This window comes from Vicugna pacos, chromosome 23 (assembly GCF_048564905.1).
Source record: "Vicugna pacos chromosome 23, VicPac4, whole genome shotgun sequence".
Classification (NCBI taxonomy): domain Eukaryota; kingdom Metazoa; phylum Chordata; class Mammalia; order Artiodactyla; family Camelidae; genus Vicugna; species Vicugna pacos.
In genome coordinates, this window is record NC_133009.1 from 24,200,607 (window position 1) to 24,221,958 (window position 21,352).

Below are 21,352 nucleotides of genomic sequence, written 5' to 3' on the forward strand. Positions count from 1 at the left end.
CTGTGGTCATAGTGTCGAGAGTCTTACCCTTGGCGGTACCCACATTTTCGAGTCAGAGAATTCTGTGTCGTGGAGGCTGTCCCGTCCATTGTAAAAACTGAAGCAGCATCCCTGGCTTCTACCAACAACGTGCCAATAGTACCCACCTAAGAACCCCAGATATCTCCGCACTTGGCCAAACGTCCCCCGGGGGCCAGTTCATCCTCCTGTTGAAAACCACTGTCATAAAGGGACACAATGGCCACCAGACCCAGAGCAAGGGGGGCGGGTGGTGAAGGGGGGAAGGAAGTAACCTAATATCTCACTCAGCCTGTATTCTCATCTCCTGTCTACCAGTCACTGCTAAACTTAAACAGAAGCCAGAGGAATTAATTTTGCTTCTTTTGGGAGTCTCCTTTCTTTTATTTTAAGACTAAATTTCAACAGGTGATAGGACTATGGCTGGATATATATAAAACATCTTCTTTATCCAGTCACCTGTCGATGGACATTTAGGTTGCTTCCATGCCTTGGCTACTGTAAATAGTGCTGCTATGTATTTATACAACGGAATACTACTCAGCCATAAAAAGAATGAAATAATGTATTTGCAGCAACATGGATAGACCTGGAGATTGTCATACCAAGTGAAGTAAGAAAGAGAAAGACAAATACCATAATGATATCACTTATATGTGGAATCTAAAAATAATGCCACAAAGGAACTTATTTATAAAACAGAAACAGAGTCTCAGACATAGAGAACAAAACTGTGGTTACCAGTGGGGAAAAGGGGGTGGGAAGGGATAAATTGGGAGTTTGGAATTTACAGATACTAACTACTATATATAAAATAGATAAACAACAAGGTTCTACTGTATAACACAGGGAACTATAGTCAATATCTTATAATGGCCTATAATGAGAAAGAATCTAAGCTAAATAACTAAGCTGTACACCAGAAATTAACAGAACATTATAAACTGGCTATACTTCTATCAGATATGTATATATGTAAAGGAAGGATAGAAGCCATTAAAAAAAAAAAGAAAAAAGAACCTCAGCTAGAGTACAGAGACACAATGGGGACCCAAGCCATTCACTCGCTTGCTGGCTCATGACTGCCGATGGAGATTGCCTCTGGCAGCCCAGAGATTAGTTCAATAATGATTTGAATAAGTCATTGCTAGGGACAGGCCTCTGCCTCTTGCCCTAAAGCCCTGCTTGCTTATTTCCTGTTGTCTCTCATTTAACATCTTCATTCAGATCTGCCTGCCCCCTTATCAGGAGGAGCACCTTGGAAAGGTCTGCAGAGGATGAAGGAATAGTGGTTGCTGTACAAAGTACTTTCGACTCCCAAGGCTCCTTTTGGGACAAATCCCATCACAGCCCAAATTTCCTCTCTCACTTGTCCCTCTGTGGTGTGCCGGGTGCCTTCCAGAGAACTATTGCCAGACTATCGCTCTGTTGATGCCATTTTGCCCTGATGTTTCAGTGTCAGGATGGGGCTTCGGCTACCTTGTTGGCATCATGCACAGGGCAGGCTGTCAGGCAATATTTTGTTGGTTGATTGACTGGACAGGCCCTCAGTCTCCTCTGAGCAGAGCTTCTACATTTTTGGGAGACTGTTTATTTAGAGCAGTTATCATAAATCTTTTTTTTTAATTTGCATTCTTTTTAATTGAAGTATAGTCAGTTTACAATGTTGTCAATTCCTGGTGCACAGCATAGTGTTTCAGTCATCCATATACAGACATATATTCATTTTCACATTCTTTTTCATTACAGGTTACTACAAGATATTGCATGCAGTTCCCTGCGCTATACAGTAGAACCTTGCTGTTTATCTGTTTTATATATAGTAGTTAGTATCTGCAAATCTTGAGCTCCCAATTTATTCCTTCCCACCCCCTTCCCCGCCCCACCCCAGTAAACATAAATTTCATAAATGAGGGCAGAAGTGAACTCGCTAATAATCCTCAGTATAGAGACTGTCTATATGGCTATAATTCTTTTTCTTTCTGTCAAATATGGGAAAGAAAGCTGGAGAGGAGGACTGGTGATGGGAAGACAACCTGGAGATTTTCCTCTGATTAAGTTGTGGGTCCCTGAAGGGAAGTGCTTTCCCTCAGAAGAGGAGATAGAGATGAAAGCATCTTGATCTCAGATGAAATGATGAGGCTGTGTACCCAGGGGACTGCTTATTGAAGCAAGCTGGTGACAGAAGGACCTGAGAGGGTCTCTTGAAAAGAGGGAGGAAACTGAGAATCAGAATCATTAAGAATGAGTAAAAACAAAACAAAAAAACAAACTAAAAGTATGTCTAAATTTTATTTCAAAAGATATTTAATCTATACATAATGGATAAATATTTCAGTCCTTTTCTTTAGAAGTTGCATGGTTTATATGGATAAAGACCAAAAAAATCCTGATTTCTTCCCTGCATCTGAAATTCAACAATACCTTTTGTTTAGACCACAAGACTGAGGTCTTTTGTCAAAATTGAGTAGCAACTGTTGGGAGGGACAATCCTGCATGGGCCCTGAGAGTCCCTCTGCATTCTTGCTGGATTTTTCAAGAATGCAAGGTCCTGGCTACTCTGTGCCTGCGCCATTTCTCAGGGTCATATTTGCAATGAGCAACCTGGAGGAAAGAGGCAATGACTTGCTGTGGAGCAAAGAGCAGAGTTGCTACAGAGGCAGTGGGTTCCACAAACTCAGTGTTCCTCATCTGTAAAGTGGACCCATCGTGCACACAGCATCCACCTGGCTGCTTTTAGTTGCCACATAAGAGTTGGGGAGGGAGTTGGAAACAAAGGGAATTGACAAACATGAAACTCACACTGCTTGCTGAGCCATGAGTAATAATATCTTTCTTCTCTGATCTAGGAATCTCGTGTCTTCTGCTAGCATCCGTGAAACAGTAACAGGTTAACTTACTACCTTGTAGATAAAATAAAATGTCAGATCCTGACAGCAACTTCTTTGAATTGTAGGAAATACATCTCTTCAGACTGAAGAAAAGGGAAGGTCAAGGAGAAACATAGTTGAGTGTGTTCTGTCTTGAAGGAAATTCATAATGCTGAGATCTAAAATCTGTCCAGATATGGGCAGCTGAATTCTAAGGGCTCGGGATGGGCTCCTGAGGAAGGTGGTGGATGTCCGTGGTAGGAGGCAGGGGTAGGTTGTGGGCAGGAGTGGCTGGCTGGGAGCAATGGCTCCAGCCACTGGTGCCTAAGGGCTGTGGCCATGAGAGACTAAGTATCCAAGGGAGGTGTTCAGAGAACTTACTGGGGGCTCTGGGTTGATGATCTCTGTGAGCCCAGGCAGGCGGGGTCGATCCCTGGGAACTCAAGCCACGTGTAGCAGAGCTTTAAACTTCTGGGGTTTAACAGATGGATTTTTGTCTCCAGGGAATAAAATCTCCAAGAATAAGTCAGAGCTCCAGTTCTAGGAACTTGGATACAAAGAGCCAGTTATGGGATATATCAGGTACCTTAGCATTAGAATTGGAGAGGCTGTTATCAGAATTGGAGGTAGTGGGTGGAGGTGAGTCACAAACCCAGAGAACAGATAGGTTCTTTTACATAAATCCTTGCCATCTGAAAGGTAGCGATTTCCCTCAATTCCCCTGCATCCTTTGGAATCTGCCAACGAAACGTCCAGGAATTTCAGTCCAGAAGAAATACAAAGACCCTTCCACTTCCGGCTTGGAAATGTGGGGGACTCTCCTATCCTTAGTGAACTCCACATCTTCAAATCAGCCCCTATAACCCTGTGGTGTGTGACCAGTGTCTGACAAGAACACTGTTCTGCTCACAATGGGATGTCCTGGACCAGATGGCCTTGTGCCTGCCTTTCTCCCCATCAACTGCTCCATCCTTCTGTCTCCTTGGCTCCTGGCTTCCCAAACCTGTCCTTAGTCTTGACAATGAAATCGGTTTCACCAGGATTGACCTTTAGCATTTTATTTGGACTGTTTTTAAATTTCCTATCTTTTTCTTTTTAGGACATTAATCTGTGTATTCAAACCCAAGTCCATCCTCGACCTGCTTGGCCATGGGCCCACCTGACCTGGTTTCACCTCCCTGGGAGGGGGGAGGTAGGATATCATAATTACCTTGGATTTAGCTAGTTATAAAGATATATGCTTTAATATTTCATCAGCTCTGGGTATTTTTAAAAAATATTATGGGAAAAAGCAAAGAAAGCATCTTGGTAACTTTTATCATTTTGAAGATCAGACTGCAGTGGAGTTGGTAAAAATACCAGCATAGCAAACATCTGGATGAAGGAGCAGCAAATCAGGTTATAATTCTTTTTTTATATAAAAATATTTATACTCTCCCAGGCCTTGGAGCCTCAGTTGGTGTCTGATGTAGAGACAAAGGAATGTTTCACTACATTTAGGGATGAACATGAGGAATGAACCACAAGTGTGATGCCATCTGCAAAGCAGTGTGCCTTTCAAGTTTGTTGACAGGACTTCCTGGAGGCAGATTGGAAAAAGATGCTCAATTCCTAATGAAAGGGTAGCTTACGTTTTCCTTTTGCTATGACAAGAACCATTTATAATTTTGTCTAATTCTAACACTAACAAGTTTAACACTAAAGATTCAGTTCAATTTAGTTAAATCCTAATGGGACTAGACTTGTTTCCCCAGAAATCTCCTCTCTGATACAGAATGAGAACTGGTCCAGTACAGGAAGCAGTAGCATCATAGGAATTAGGACACACATTTACTTACAGGTTTGTTTTCAGCCTTAGAAAGTCTGATTTTTGGACAGAAGGAAGTCTGTCCTATATTTGTCTTGGCCTGGAACAGGAGTGGAGCCAGGGTAACAGGGGGACAGAGCAGCTGATGAGAAGCGTGGTCAGAAACAAGCAATGAAGAGATGGAGTTTGTGGGCTGAAGTGCATAAAACTGGATAAATTCATAATTAACTGACTGACCTAATCAACTGCCTTTCATACTGAAGGGGAACTTAAAAGAAGATTTCTCTCAGAGACCAATGTGGTTCAGATCGTTTTTGTTATAATATTACCAAAAGTAGAAGTACAAAAAGGTAGCTAGAAATTCGTTATGTAATAGCTTTTACTAAAACGTGGGCATGGCAAATTAAAAAGTTGTGCATGAGCTTGCAATTAGGATTTAGGAAGTTACAGGAGAATGTGGCTTTTATCCCCACAACATGAAAAAGCTAGGTTAGTTACACAACAGTCATTAAAAGAAAAAAAAAAAAAAACCATCAGAGAGTTGAAGATGCAAAGCAATCTGGATGAACTTCAGTCCAGCAAGGAACACGCCCTTCCAGGATAGAAGAGACTGGTGCTGACTGCATCCCGCATCCCTGAGTGTAATAGGGAAGAACAAATCTGACTCCATTTTGGACCCATTTCTTTTACTTTACCCATTGGATACTATGGCTTCTGCTACAAGTTAATCACTAAAGGGCTATTGCCTATAAGCTTAAAATAAACATAATAGCCCATCTGGGAACACTGCCTCCAGGCCTGAGCATTAAGCTAAAATACCTTTGTTTAGCTTATAGGAAACAGCTTGACCAGGCCCACCTGTGAATGGCTGCAGGGAAGAAGAAATTAACACATCCCCTTTGGAGTCTGGGCAGAACCAGAAAATATTTGTAACAACTTATCGCCTTTTTCACTTTGCCTTCTCACCTCCCGTTCTTTGTTCTATAAAGGGAACTAGCATCCAAAGCCAGGTAAGATGGTTCTTTAGGACACTAGTCCACCATCTCCTTGGTCTGCTGGCTTTCCTAATAAAGCTGCTCACTATCCCTTGCCCCAACAACTCACCTCTTGATTTACTGGCCTGTTGTGTGGTGAGCAGGACGAGCTTGGACTTGGTAACACACGTGCAGCTGAGGGAGCAGCTGACCCCACCATGGACAGAGAAATCAGCCACACTTTAAAGGGCTGCACATAGACTGATGGAAGAGAATGGAAGCCCTAGTTTTCCAGGGCTGCTGCAGACAAATCACCACAAATGTGGTGGTGTAAAACATGACAAATTTATTATCTCACAGTTCTAGAGGTTAGAAGTTCAATGTCAAGTGTCAGCAGGGCTAAAGCCTTTCTCCAAAGGTTCTAGGGAAAAATCCTTTCTTGTCTCTTCCTAGCTTCTGGTGGTTCCTGAAAATCTGTGGCAATCCTTGGTTTGTAGCTGCCTCACTCCCATCTCTGCCTTTGTTTTCACATTAGCTTTTCCTCTGTGTCTCTGTGAGTCACTTTCTCTCTTATCAAGGATGTTTGTCATTGGATTAGGGCCCACCAGTATAATTGCCTTTCTATCCTCACATTAATTACATCTGCAAAGACCTTATTTTCAAATAAGGCCACATTCTGAGGTTCTGAGTGAACATGAATTTGGGGGGTGGGACGGGACACGGTGAAAAACTAGGCCCAAGCCCAGTGGCATAAAACAACCACCATTTGATTATGGGTCATGGTTTTGTGAGTCAAGAATTCAGGCAACTCTCTTGTGTTACATGACATTGACTGGGGTCACTTTGTGGTACTCAGCTGGTGGCTAGTCCTGTCCAGATGGTCCAGGGCAGCCTCCCTTGCATGTTGATTCCCTTTAGCAAATGCATTTCATCTTCCAATTTGTTTACGGTTTGATCAATAATTCATCTCTTAACATCTGTCTCTTAAAGACTATCTTGTCTGCTGTCTCTATGGATGACAAATGAGGATTGCATGTTGATTCCCTGGATTGGGACGGCTGAAGGCTTGATGTAGCTGGGCCCTCTCCATTCCCATGATGTCTGGGACCCCTTCTTATGGTCTCTTTAGCTAGGTAGTTGGCTCAGGGCTCCCAGGCAAGTTGTCCAAGAGATCAAAGTGGAAGCTGCTGGTCTCTTAAGCCCTGGGCCCTGGAGCTGGCAGAGCATCACCCCTCCACAATCTAATTCATCAGGCAGTGAGGGAGACTGCCCAGATTTGGGGGGGCGGGGAGCAAATTCCAAGTGACTCTTGGTACTAAAAGGATCTTAAAGCAAAACCAAAAATATTTGTAACATTTTTACTCTTAATAGCTAAAAACAGGCCATGTCACAAATGCCCATTCATAGGTGAATTAATAAAATGATTGTGTGATATATTTCTATAGAAGACTTACTATTCAGCAGCATTACAAAAAGAGGACATGTAATAACATGGATGAATCTCAGAAACTTTCTGCTAAGCAAAAGAAGCCAGGCATACTAAATATATAATGTGTGGTTCCATTCACATGAAGTCTGGGAAGCTATGGTGATGGAAATCAGAGTAGCAGTTACATTTTGGGGGAAGGGTGAATTAAATAAAAGGGGTACTTTTCTAGGAAACTTTCCTGGGAAATGGAACTTTCCTGGGGAAAGAGAAATCTTCTGTTTTACTTGGGGTGATAGTCACTTGGGTGCATACAGTTGTCAAAATTTATCAAACTGTAAAGTTGAAATCTGTCTATTTCACTTTATGTAAATTATACACCATACGATCTAAATGTGTAAAGTATATAACTCAGTGTTTTTTAGGATATTCAGAGAACTGTGAAACGATCACCTCAACAAATTTTTAAAAACATTTTATCACCTCAAAAAAGGAATCACGTATCCATTAGCTGTCACTCCCACTCCCTCTTACTTCCTGTCTCTCTTCCCCCAACCCTAGGCAACCACCAGTCTACTTTCTTTTTCCATTGATTTGTCTAATCTGGACATTACAGATAATGAAATCATACAATATGTGGCCTTGTATGTCTGGCTTCTTCCGTTTAGAAAGATGTCTTCAAGACTCATCCATGTTGCGGCAGGTTTCAGTATTTCATTCCTTTTTATAGCTGAATAGTAATCCATTGCGTGGATGTGCAAGAGTTTTATAGTTTTAGTTCTCACATTTAGGTCTATGACCCATTTTCAAGTTATTTTTGGGTTTGATGGGAGGAAGGGGTCCAACTCCAGTCTCCTGAATGTGAGTAAACAGTTGTTCCACTAGTTGAAGAGACTGTTCCTTCCCCTTTAAATTGTCTTGGCATCCTTGTTGAAAATCAATTGACCGTAAATGTAATGGTTTATTTCTGGACACTCAGTTTGGTTCCATTGGACTGTACATCTATCCTTATGCCAGTATGACATTGTCTTTATTACTCACATTTATTTTAATGATTTTTTTTCTCTGATTTTAAATCACTCCTACTACGGTGAATATGGTCCTCACTGCTACTACTCAGTTCCCTCTGAATTCAGTTTTAGGCCATCTATGACTCCCTCCACTTTTCCTATTCAAATTACTGTGAGACCTTCCCTCCCATAGCCTGATATGACCTTATATTTCCCCTTTCCTTGGCCTGAGCCCATCTTTGACAAATTTTTTCAGATCCCCTCTCGAGTTTTCTAATTAGCTTGTGACAATTAAAGAAGTGTTATTTCTTTACTTTGAAGTTTTCATGACAATTCAAAGCCTTACTTTAGTAACTAAGAAATGAAAATGTTTTATTCTGTAAAATCTGATCTTTATAACTGTTGAGAGATTCACTGGCTTGTAACTGGTCGAAGATCTTTATAATTGGTGGAAAAAAAAATTCAATTTTAGTGTTATACTTAAAGCAAGTCAGTTGATGAGAGGGTTTATCAAGCTTGTGGCTGTGAGCAGGCTCCTCCGTTCATTAACGGTTAAGCACTGTCACCCCGGGGCGATCTCTGGTGCTAACAGGGTCCTGAATGCAAACACAAATACAGGCTTTAGAATGTGGATTTGTTTAACTCCAGGAGTGACCATAGAGATTATCCAGACTATGCTTAAAATAATTTTAGTTTGGCATTGGAATGAAAACACACACACACACAAACACATGCGTAGACAGCTATGGGATCCTGGAGATCACATCTGCTGACCTCACCTGTGCAAACCCAAATCCTAGGAGTCATCCTAGACAAATTCTTTCCCTATATTTTCCATATCCAATTTATCCTTAAGTCCTTTTGGTTTTGCTTTCTAAATATTTCTCAAGTCTACTTCTCTTTCTCTATTCCATCTCTACACTACACCAAACAACCACCATGTCTTGACTGGGCTCTTGTAACTGATGGATCCCTGTGGCTGGCTCTCATAGCCCTGAGTGCTCCTCCTTCACCACACTTGCCATTATAGCAGTTGTATGTCCGTGTGAATATTTGGTTAGTGTCTTTCTCAGTAGTCTATAAGCTACCTATGACCTGAGGCCATTGCACGCTTTGACTCATTATTTGTACTTTCAATGGCTAGGCACACATTAATAACTGAATGAGAATTCTGACGTAACCCAAAGGAACTGAGAAATAAATGGCAAGTGATGTTCTCTTGTAGGGAGGTCTCAGGACTCTCAAGAGTCATGTCTGTCCTGTGCTCTGTTATCCTGACCCATGTAAACGTGTAGGAAGATGGGCTAAATGGGTGGATGTCTCAGAATAGGGGGAAATTATGATGGAATGGGGATGCAGTTGTTTTGATGGTTTGCAATAATGCAGTAAATTTAACAAAATGAAATTTAATAGGGAGACATGTAAATGAGACATAAATGACTGCCAAAGCTGTGAGATACATACTGGACAGGAGAACTGTGTCTGAACAGTGTCATTCATTGAAAAAGTTTTGAAGGTTTTGACTAATACACAGATAAACTCACATTATTCAACAGAGAGGTGTGAATGACTCTACTGATTAATAAAAATGTAAACATCCAGTAAAATATGGGCAAAAGATATGAATGGGTATAAAAGAACATTAACATTGGCAAATAAATAAATGAAAAAATGCAAATTAAAATAACACTAAGAAACTATTTTTGGCCCACAAAATTGACAAATATTAAATGAAAGCTAACATTCAAAATGCTAGGGTTTGTGATTATCACTTTTTGCACTTTTGGTTGCAATATAAATTGTTTTTTTTGAAGGTATATTTGTCAATTCAAATAAGAAAATCCTAAGGCAGCTGCATAAGGATGGCCTTTAACCTCTGGGCCTCTGCTTCCTCATCTATGAAATGGAAAGATAGTCTTTAAGTTACGGAGTCAAGACTTTCCATGTCTCCCTCATCCAGCACCCTGGCCTAGCCACTCAAGTCTGTGAACTGAAATAAAAGTGCACAAGGTGAAAAAAAAAAAAGAAAAGAAAAGGAAATCCTAAAATATGAATATCTTCGGCTCAGGAATGGTACCTTTAGGTATTTATCCTATGGAAATGATATAATAGACATGTGGGATATTTAGCTGCAAGGATATTCACTCCAATATTGTAACAGTAGCAAGAAAGATTGGACACGAGTCTCCAACCACAGGGCACTGGTTAAAATATAGCATATTCACATGAAGAAATATAATGCAACTATTATATTGATGTCATGAAAAAATATTTAAGTACATGGATAGATAATAGAATTTAAAAAGCAGATTACAAAACATTACAATATGATCTTATTTATTAACAAATATGTGTTAGATTAAAAGTGGCTTTATGTGGTTGATGGAATTTTGGATTATTTCTCTTTTTGCTCATCTTTGTGTTCTACCATAAACATATATAGTTTCCATAAGTGGTGAAAAAAAAGATTATTTAAAGAGCAAGGGCATGGTGCCAATAAAGCCAGTTTGAACTTGGGTTGCGTGAACTGAAAGGGCATGTGGGAACAAAGGACATGGAAATTCCACACCGCTCTGAACACTCGCCCCTTGGTGTATCTGATTCAGTAATGTGTGCCTTAATATAGGTTTGTGTCCACAGAAGAGTGTCAGACATCGTGAGGGCACTCAAAACCATTCATCTCCGGCAGCAAAAGGATCAAAGGATTGGGAATCAGGAGGCTTGGGTTTGAGGCAAGGCTCTGTCACCAGCCAGCTGGTGACATCAGGGCAAACACTTATCTCTTCCAAATCCATGTTTTCTCATTTATAAAATGGATACAATAACATCTACAGCAAAGATCGTATTATAAATACTAACTGCTTAGAAAGTGGTGTGTAATGTTGATTGGAAGAAGTGCCTGTGATCCATTTGGGACCAAGAAGGGGCGAGGAGAACGGGCTTTTTGCCTTCTCGCATTCGCAGGGCTGTCTGGTAGGACAGCACATAGACTACTGGGTGTGCATAGCTGAGAGGCAGATTTTGGCTAAAATGAGGATGGCTCTTCAAGTAGCTACAGTTGTCCCAAAATATAAGGAATGACTTTTGGAGGTCAGTGACTTTCCTGGAGCTGCAGGCTTTCTAACAGAGATCGCTACGCAGTGACTGAGTATGTTAGAGTGGAAATTCAAATGCCAGTGAAAGAATAGAGATGATGAGGGGTTTTAAGATCTTTTTCTACTTGGATAGTCTAATTTTTTGCATTGAAAGTCATGAGACCATCAGCATTTCAGTACCATCCGAAGAGTTACTGGGTTGGGAAGATCTAAGTATTCGGAGGCCCATCTGTGAAGACAGACTCAGTGCTCTCTGAATACAGCACGGTTCTGAGGCTGCTGTCACTGAATTGACATCCATTACATCAGTGGGAATCATAGGCTTAAAATAGGAAGCCGTGCCCAGGGAGGAAAAGGCTGGCCTTATGCAGCATAGGCGGTGGATGGCAAGCATTCTGGGGCAAGAAACATGGAGGAAATGGACGATCTGTGTTCCAAGCTATATGAAGAGGTCATTCACTCACCTATGACGAGGTCCGTGGCAGATTACGTGAGAACTCCGAGTGTGAGATCAAGCCTTCAGGGAAAAGCGAGCCCTACTTATTTCTTCAAAACTGCATTTGGGCTTTTCCGATTTGGGCATTTGTTCTGCAGGTAAAAGCACACACGTGTTTGCAGTGAAGGTTTGATGAGCTGGGTATGATTCCGTCTGAAGCCTGTGTGCCATGTGAAGTCTTTAAAAATAGGTGCACAGGGGTTGGAGACCATTGGGATTTCCCCAGAGCCGTTGTTCAGCCACCATCTTAGTAGAGAGGAGTCTGCGTGTATTCTGAGGATGTGAATTGTTGCATCTTCTCAATTCTCGGGAGTGGCCCACCCCAACTAGCAGCCCCCACCGATCTTGGCCCCCCTTGGCTGCAGCATCATCAGGCTAGCTGCGGCTGGCTCCACAGCACTTTGGGAGCAACAGAAGTGTGGCAGGTTACCACTGGAAAGTGAAGGCCCAGATACCCCAAGGTACCAAGGGCAACTGAGTGTGTGTCACCCTAGCTCTACCCCAAACCTGAGAGAGGGGATCTTTACCGGAGTTCCTCAGAGTACCCCTTGTCTGGGGGAAATGAGGTCATTCTCATCTCTGGGCAGCCAGATTAAGAACATTGCTGATATGAGTCTACCCTAGAAGCCAGGGACATATGCCAGTCAGGGGAGGGGACTAAAACGTAAGAAAGATTTTATATATAAATATGCTCAGTTGGAAGTGCAACCCCTTCCTGACTATCTGGCTTGGATCCCTTCTTCATTGCTGGAACATCCTTCTTTCAAAATTGACCATGAATTAAAAAATGTGTTATATTTTATCAAGCATTTAACATGATTTTAAGAGAGACTTTTTTTTTTTAATCAGTTCAGTGTGCCATATTGTTAGAAGCCCCCAGAAGACATTATGACATAGGGAAAGGGCCAAAATTCAGGGAAGGGAGAAAGCACCTAAATGGGTGCCCTCGCTCAGCGGAGCCCTGGAGGGAAACAGAGGGCTGGGCGGACAACAAAGCTTATGTGTTATGGACTGTCACCCACTACCCTCCCCCTTTCTCTTCCTCTCTCTCCCACAGCAGTTCAGAGAGGTCCAATTCCCTTCCATCTTTAAAGGCTTCCAGTATACTGAAATATAAAGAAAAGTCTGAACTTTCTTGTAGTCCATTTTGGAGGTTTATATCGAACAAATTAATGCTATAAAGCACAAGTTAATCCTCTCTATTCAGAGCTTAATTATAGCTTGATGACAATTCATAGTGCATTAGGGGTGGCGCGTTCTAATGACTGGATGGGTGTTTAAGTCTGGGTGATGCATTTCTTCTTTGAATCACTCAGTGTATCTTTGTGACTGATGTAGGACTTCCTTGGGAGGTAACTTCCCAAGTCTAAATTTGAATCCCTTTGTCGATGTAAGAACTTGCCCACACAGTTCTCCTGGCTCCCTGCTCTTCCAGGAGAGCCCAGCGCAGGTGCCAGGGCATATTTAATGACTGACTGAAGACATCGTGGGTGTAGAGAGACGGCAGAGGGCTCCATGGGAGGTGGAACTCAAAGTGTTATTAATGTGTTTTCATTTTGCTGGTGGCTTATACATTTTGGGGGCCACTGTTGACTAGATTTGCATGCTTTTCTCCAACTGATGAGGTTGTGAAACAACAGCGTGGAGACTCTCCCAAGTCTGCGTCTCACAGCAGCGCAGACTCCTTTCTGGGTGTGGCTACACAGCATGTCGCTTTGGATTAAATGGATCCCCTCTGATTCGGGGATGAGTGCTAAATGCTCATCTGCTAGTACATCACAGGGGAGAGGGCACAAGTTCAGCTTAGCGGCGGTAGCCTAGGAGAAGTCCTGTCACAGTGGCAGTGGCAAAGGCACAGATGGCATGGAATGCAAGGAGAGCAGGAGGTGTACACTGCGCTGCGTGAATTTGTCACGATCTCCGAGTGATGCTCCAGTGAGCTGCTGTGTGCCGTGTGTTCTGCGGTCAGGCAGTGTTTGTATTCTTGGGGGTTTAATATCCAATATTAAGTCTATCTGGAAAGTGACAGCTAGACTTAAACTAGCCCAAGCTGCTGTTAATAGTTTTGCAGAGTTTACTACTATTTTGGAGGGAAGAGGATTTCTTATCAAGGAGCTGGGGGCTGAATGGAGTGGCACCAGGAGGGTTCTCTTGGGTCTCAGAGACCCAATTCTATTGCCTTGTTGGTCATGGAAAATGCAGTTATATTCTCAGAACGGAATGCCTCTCTCCCTTCCCAGGTGGCTTTCTCAACCAAACACTGGCACAGGGGAGAGAAGCCCCTTTCCTTTAAACATAATTGACCAATTTAATGTACTGATGAAGTGCGGGGTGTCCACATGTATCCTTTGGCGTCCTGGGGAAAGATGTATATCAAGTCTAGATGGTTCCCGTTTGCAATAATCCATCGACTGGAGTGTTAGTTACAGAATCATCATTGGCTGTGTTACTATAGAAAAGGAGCCACAGGTCTACTTTTTTTCCCTTGAAATAGGAACTGACTAGTAACAGAGACAAGGTATGCTAAGACTGACCACAAAAAAGTAACCTAATTTTCTGCAGTTATTTTTCCAAGGGGTGAAGAATAAGCTGTGTTTCCTACTTTGCTGGTAGATCAATTGAAAAAAAAAGTTCCACCTCTCTATAATTTAACTCTATGAATTATGACTACTAGTCCCTGGCTTTATCACAGCTGCGTGAAATGTGACACCTTCTGCCTGGCTCTCTGAACAGGGAAGAGTATGTTTCCCCATTTTCTCTCGTCTTGACATCCTCTGTCCCAGAGAATGTGTGAGATCATAGAAGGGGTCCTAGGACAGTGTTAGCTCAGGTCCTAATAAAGAGATTCCTCTCGCAGATGTGGGTAATTAGGAGTGACTCAGTCACTGTGGAGGGCAGGATGAAATGTGTTATTATTGACTTATTAGAAGTGATGAGGCATGGGCAGGAGTGTTTGCCTGGGAATGAGGCTACCGACAGCTTCTTGCAAACCCTCATCTCTGATTAAAATGCTTAATTGATTCCAGAGCTTGGGGGCTAAAAACCTTGGTTCATTTTTGATACTAATGAGAGAAAAATGTTCTCTAGAGATGTGCACATGTGGAGAAGGGAGGAGGGGCATCCATTGCTAATTAGCAGCAGGTCAGCTGCTGAGTGTGAGTCAGCGGAGAACAACAGAGCAGGAGTGGCAGCTACCCCGGCCAGTCCCTGCCCCGCCATCATGGCAGGATGCACCTCTACCTCAATTTCCACATCTGTAATGTAGGGAGAATAGTATCTACCTCAAAGGGCTCTTGGGACATGCAAAGAGCGTCAGGGACATTGTGGGAGCTTAATAAATCCTTTCTTTTTCTGTTTTAAATTAAAAAAAAAACAACCTCTTCTTGATCCTGTTACTTCCTTGCAAATCCTATGTTGTAATCTCATTTAATGCATTCACATACTAGAGATATAGACCAATAAAAGGTGATTATTAAAAATTCCCTTTTATAAATTGGTAGATTACCCCAAATTAAGTTTCATCCCCAAAGTATGCTGGCCCTAAACTCATTTTGTTTCATCCATCTTGTCCATTTCCTTCCGTGTCCCTCCTACCTCTCCTTACTTCATTCAGTCAAGACAACGCTTGGTCAGTGCCCTGAGGGAAGGAGCCAGCAGAGCACAGAATGGAGAGGCAGAAATCATTCTGTTGTAGCCTTATGTCCTCATTTCCTTTGGGTCCTATGAGGGTTGTGTGGCAACTTGATTGGTCTGGATAGCTGGTCCACCATTATTCTGGATGTATCTGGGAGGGTGTTTCAGGATGAGGTTAACATCTGAATCAGTGGACTGAGTAAAGCAGACTGCCCTCCCCAGTGCGGGTGGGACTCATCGCATCCACTGAAGGCCTGAATAGAACCAAATGGTGGAGTGAGAGAGAATGCTCTCTCTCTGTCTGACTGTCTTAGACCTGAGATATCAGTCTTCTTCTGTCTTTGGACTTGGACTAAGCCTGGGACCACACCATCAGCTTGCCTAGGGCTCCAGCTTGCTAACCACAGATCTTGGGACTTTTTAGTGACCATAATTACATGAGCCAATTCCTTCTCTGTCTCTGTCTCTGTCTTGCTCTCTGCCTCTCTCTCTCTTCCTGTTGATTCTGCTTCTCTAGAGAACCCAGACTAATACAGATGTTGGTGCTGAGAAGTGGGGTGCTTCTGTAACAAATATCTGAACATGTGGAAGTGACTTTGGAACTGGGCAATGCGTAGAGGCAGGGAACGTTTTGAGGTGCATGCTAGGCCTATGTATGTGAAAAGACGGTTTTGGTGACGTCTCAGATGGACATGAGGAATGTTATTGGAAAGTGGAGGGAAGGTGATCCTAGTTATAAGGTGGCAAAGAACTTGGCTGAGTACTGTTTTAGCGTTCTGTGGAAGGCAGGACTTGTGAGCAGTGAAATTTGGATATTTAGCTGAGGAGATTTCTAAGCAAAGTGTTGAAGGAGTGCCTTGGTTCTTCGTGACTGCTTACAGTAAAATGCGAAAGCAGAGAGAGAAATCAGAGAGGGAATTATTAAGCAAAAATGAAACAGAACTTGAAGATTTGGAAAATCCTCCCCCTACCTATATTGCAAAAGATTTGAAATCTTGTTCTGAAGGGAGCACTAAGGGTGTGGCTGAACAACCGTTTGATAAAGAGATACCACTTGATAAAGAGATTATGGGGATGACTTGTAGACTTAATTGGCCATTTCAGCAGAAGCCAGGAATAGAGATGGGATTATACCAGCCAAGATGTTGCCAGTTTGAACTAAAAGGGAGAGAAAAAAAAATGAGACAAAATGAGGAAAGGCTTCTGGAATTCTTAGATCCTATGGGACAGGATCATAGAGCTGTGTGGTTGAAAAATGTGCACTATTCTTCAAGGAATTGGAAGAAGAATCCTTAAGGCAATTCAGAGATCACCGAGGTCACTGCCTTAGTTTCAATGGGCCAGCTGGCCTCTGACTGACTCCTTGGGAGAGGGAGTGCCCTGCAGAGCCCGATGGTTGGGACTGTTCTGTGGAAACGTGGGGATGGAGCTGCCCAGAGCCTTGTCGGTGCAACCCTCACCTGGTGGAACTACAGAGGTAGAACCACTGCCCCGGTGAGTCCAGAAGGCAGAACACCAAATCAAAGAGGATTAATCTCCAGATCTAAGATCTAGTGGAATTTTTCTTGCCAAGTTTCGGACTTGCTTGGGACCTGTCATGCCTTCTTTCTTTCCAAATTCCCTCTTTTGGAATGGGGATGTCCTATGTCTGTCCCACGAAGGTATTCTGGAAGCACATAACTTGTCTGGTTTTACAGGAGAGGGATTTGCCTCATGATGAACTGCACCACGAGCCTCACTTATATCTGATTTAGATGACATTTAGGTGAGAGTTTAGAGTTGATGCTGCAATGAGATAAGACTCCTGGGGCTGTTGGGATAGCTTGAACACATTTTGCATGTGAGACGGGCATAAATGTGGGAGAGGCAGGGATGGAATGCTGTAGACTGAATTGTGTCCCCCTCTAATATTTATATGTTGAACCTCTAACCCCAAATGTGATGGTTTTAATGGATGAGCCTTTGGGATGTGATTAGGGTTTAGCAAAGTTGTGAAGGTGGGGTCATAATGATAGGATTAGTGGCTTTGTGGGAAGAGAAGGAGAAAAAGATTGCTCTTTCTCTGCTATATGAGGACACAATGAGAAGGTGGCCACCTGCAAGCCAGGAAGACAGCCCTCACCAAAAGCTGACCATGCTGGCACTTTGACCTTGGATTCCCACCCTGTAGACTGTGAGAAATAAATTTCTATTGTTTAAGTCAGCCAGTCTGCGGTATTTTGTTATGGGAGCCTGAGCTGACAAATACAGGTCCCTTCCCTTTTTTTTCCCACCAGGCTATCCTATTTTATGTGGAGTTTGGACAACAGTGTGTGTGTATGTGTGCATAGGCACATGCTCATTTCTGTGAAGTCCACCAGTGTCCAGCAACTCTCAGCAAATGAGTGCAATGGACTCAGGTTGGCCATCGCTTTTGGCTTGTTGCTTTTCTTACATAATCACGATTTAAAAGCTTCTACATCCCCTAAATTATTATGAGCTGAGAATCTCTTTGTCAAGTAGGAAGGCACATGGAGTGAAAACAGGAGCTTTTATGAATCTGGAGTTTCAGAAATGGAGGAACAAACTGGGAACTACACAAACAAGAACAACTCCTACATGCTGGTCCTGGGACGGGCTGGAGCTCTCCTTCCTCTTCCTCCCTCCTTCTCTCCCTCTATCCCTGCTGCTGAGGAAAAGTGGATTTCATTTCTCCTTTTTCCAAGTTCTCTTCCTTCTTTATCCTTCCTGCGTAGCTCCTTGCTCTGGAATCCAGAAATCAGGCTACTTCTGACGCTGCTTCACACCTGGACAGGGCTTGCAGGGGATTTCAACATACTTGGCTTCAAAAAACAGTAAAATCCCATCTAACTCATAACCGTGCCAGGTGCCCCCAAATGGCCGTTGTGAAATGCTAACAGCTCCTTACTCTGGGCTCACGTTTATTAAATGAGCAAACCCATGGATTAAGAACAGAAGTCTTAATGAGGTTTTAAAGTTTGCTAACTTATTGGACATTTAGGGCCATTAATAAGTGCATCTTCATTGGAACATACACTTACCTTTCCTCTGCTGTACAAGTGGCTAGCTAACACCATAGCGTGTTGTTAGGAATGCAGGATTGTGAAGAGATCACAGGTGCTGGGGCTGACTGTTGATAAGCCAGGGGCTCTAAATAGGATTTAAAATACCCACCTGCCATTTTGTATGTACTTTATAATACATTTGAACATATTTGAAGAAGCATTCAACTGATTGATGTTTTTCAGGAAGGTGCAACACTTGCAACTTCTTTTCTTCTTTTTTAATAGGCTTCTGACATCTTTGCAGATGCTGCAGGATTTTGCTTAACACACTTAGGAAGTGTTGATACAGGCCTGGGCACAGTTGGAGATGAAGGACACATTGCTGGAAGAACTTGCTTTGGGGGAGAAACTGGTCCTTGCTGCAGCAAAGGAAAGATTGTTAGAGATGAGTTATTTGATGGTAGCTTATGTGGGGGGTGTGTGTGTGTGTTTGTGTGTGTGTGTTGGTTTAAGTTTCCAAATTGGGAAAACGTGAAGTTACAGACTGGAAACAAGCAACCTTTTGAAAAAGGACTGGACCCAGGGCCTTTTGTGAAACCAGCAAACCCTGTCCTTTGGCTCTGTCATCCTTTTCTATGTTCTTTTATCCCCTTACTCTGTGATGATCCTTCATTCTCTTTCCTCTTCCTCTTTCTCTCTCCCCTCAGCTGCATTCTAGAGCCAAAGGATCTTAGATTTTCCCCTCTCTTCTATAGATGAAACTTGCTTACCCTTAACTTGAGTTTCGACCTGGCCAATGATCTCCCTCTCCCTGGAGTAACTGTGGAAGCATGGTCTCTGATGGTTGACTCATGGGTGCTATTATGGGTTGAATTGTGTTCTCCCCAGAATTCATGTTGGAACCCTAGTACCTTAGAATGTGACCTTATTTGGAAATAAGGTTGTTGCAGATGGAATTAGTTGTCATGATGTCATACTGGAGTGGGGTGGACCCTGGTTCAATACCATTGGTGTCTTTATAAAACGGGAAGTTTGCTCACAGACATGCACAGAAGGAGAATGCAATGTCAACTTGAAGGCAGAGATCAAGCCAAGGACCACAAAAGACGGCCAGCAAATCAGCAGAGGCTAGAGAAGAGGCCTGGAATGGAAGCCCCGCAGAAGGAAGCAACCCTGTTGAGGGACTTGATCTCAGACTTCCAGCCTCCGCAACTGGGAGGCAGTACATTCTCTTGTTCTAAGCCGCCCAGTTTGTGGTACTTTGCTATGGCAGCCCTAGCGAATGGGTGCAGGTGCAATTTTCCATTACAGCCAACTCAGGCAGCAGTGAGGTGGCGGGAGAGGTATCCAGAGGAGGCTGGGCAGAGCCCCGACCTTGGAGCAGACCAGAAAGGCTTGCCATCTGCTCAGATGTTTCTACCCATGCAGTCTGGAAGAACACTTCGGCTCCAGCTTGGCTAACACAATTTGGTCCTGTTCCTTGAACCAGCTGGAGATTCTTTATCTGTCTCTGCCTACCCCTGGGTGACACAATGACCAGGGGCAGAGGATCATCAAATATTCATCACTTTTTGCTCCCTGAAATGTCATTTCCTGCAGTACCTCTTGATCAGGCATAGATGAGGGACTGTCCTGTTGACTCCTAGACTACATCAGGCAATTTATATTTATCAGCTGTGACTGTAGAGAGCACATGCTCTGTGGGTCTCAGTGCAAATTGCAAACATGGGGCCAGTTCAGGTGGTGAAGTCAGTCTCCCCTTCCTATATGCCAGCTGCGCTAACCTGTGCCTCAATAGGTTTGGTACCTGGACTGAAGTTGACCTTCCGCATCTCCCAGGTTGCCCACCAAATGTGCAGTGGTGTTGCCAGCCAGGTGCAAGATGGTCCTGTCCCAAGATGCTACAGGGTAAATATCTCACCCTGATCCTTCCCCTGCTGAGAGCAGAGGATAACAGCAGAATGCAGGCCTCACCCCGCAGTGTTACTTGGCTTCCACCCTAGATGGAGGATGGCAGTGGTTTTGAGATGGGATCAGCAATGAGGGGCCAGGGTACCAAGACATGGAGAGCAGACAGCTGAGAGGCAAGAAGGTAGGGAGATAGTGGGAGTTAGGGGTGCATGTGAGACAAAGCTCCAAGCTCCCTGCTCCAAAGTCCCATGGACTTCGTTTACTAAGCACAAATTCAAAGACAAAATTATTAAGAATTTCAAGATGGCAAGTGCAGAGGATTAAACTCCAAGGGCATGCATGCATCTTCTGAGGGTGGGGCTCTGCGTGACCACGCTGGTCATTTGCCCATGAAACCAACCTGTTAGAGATGCAACAGAGTGGATGGAATTTTGTTTGAAAAATGTGAATATGATGATGCCATGTGTTGTGTCAAAGCTGGAGGAGAAATTTTTTGGGCAGGAAGAACAATGAGGAAACCCATGGGTGAACTTCTGCCCTTGAAGGGTGGTTTCAAGACTAGATTCGCAGAAGGCTTGGGCTTAGAGGACCAGGTGAGATCGTTCTAGTCCAAAGCCTTCACTGAACGTGTTAGTGAATGAAAATTTGCAGAGGCCCAAGGGCACACGGCTGGTTCTGGTCAGAGCTAGGGCAGAAACGGTGTCATTCTGCTACTCAATAGATTTAAAAAGGGCTTGAGGAAACATTTGAGGGTGATGGATAGATTTCTTATCTTGATTAAAGGGGAGGTTTTATGCGTATTTATATTTGTTAAAACTTATCAAATTATGTACTTTAAATACTTGCAGTTTACTGTATGTCGATTATACCTCAATAAAGCAGCTTTACAACATGTAAGGCAAGAATAAAAAAAGTGATTTAAGAATAAGATAGAGAATCAGCAGTGTAAATTTGTCAGGTATACAGAACAGAAGTGAGCAATTTGTTAAACAAACAAACAAACAAACTGCCATTGGTATCATGCTCTGGGTTTGCACAAAGTGCTTTTGCTCAGATTATCTCGAAAGATTCTTCCAGGTGGAAATTCAATGCGGGAGGCTGTCATAG

The 21,352-nt window shown here is 43.0% G+C and overlaps 1 long non-coding RNA gene across 3 annotated transcripts; it reads right to left on the minus strand.

Annotated features, from left to right (window-relative positions):
- Positions 1 to 5,807: 5,807 nt before the first annotated feature.
- LOC140688629 (uncharacterized) lies at positions 5,808 to 19,213 on the minus strand. Of its 3 annotated transcripts, none has more exons than XR_012063332.1 (4): positions 19,105 to 19,213; positions 18,504 to 18,753; positions 11,665 to 11,788; positions 5,808 to 5,930 (listed from the first exon to the last, which is right to left on the minus strand). It is a non-coding gene; the product is annotated as an uncharacterized lncRNA (long non-coding RNA). The 3 variants fall into 3 exon arrangements; XR_012063330.1 differs by lacking the exon at positions 5,808 to 5,930 and adding an exon at positions 8,402 to 8,701; XR_012063331.1 differs by lacking the exons at positions 5,808 to 5,930; positions 11,665 to 11,788 and adding an exon at positions 17,846 to 18,125.
- Positions 19,214 to 21,352: the final 2,139 nt, after the last annotated feature.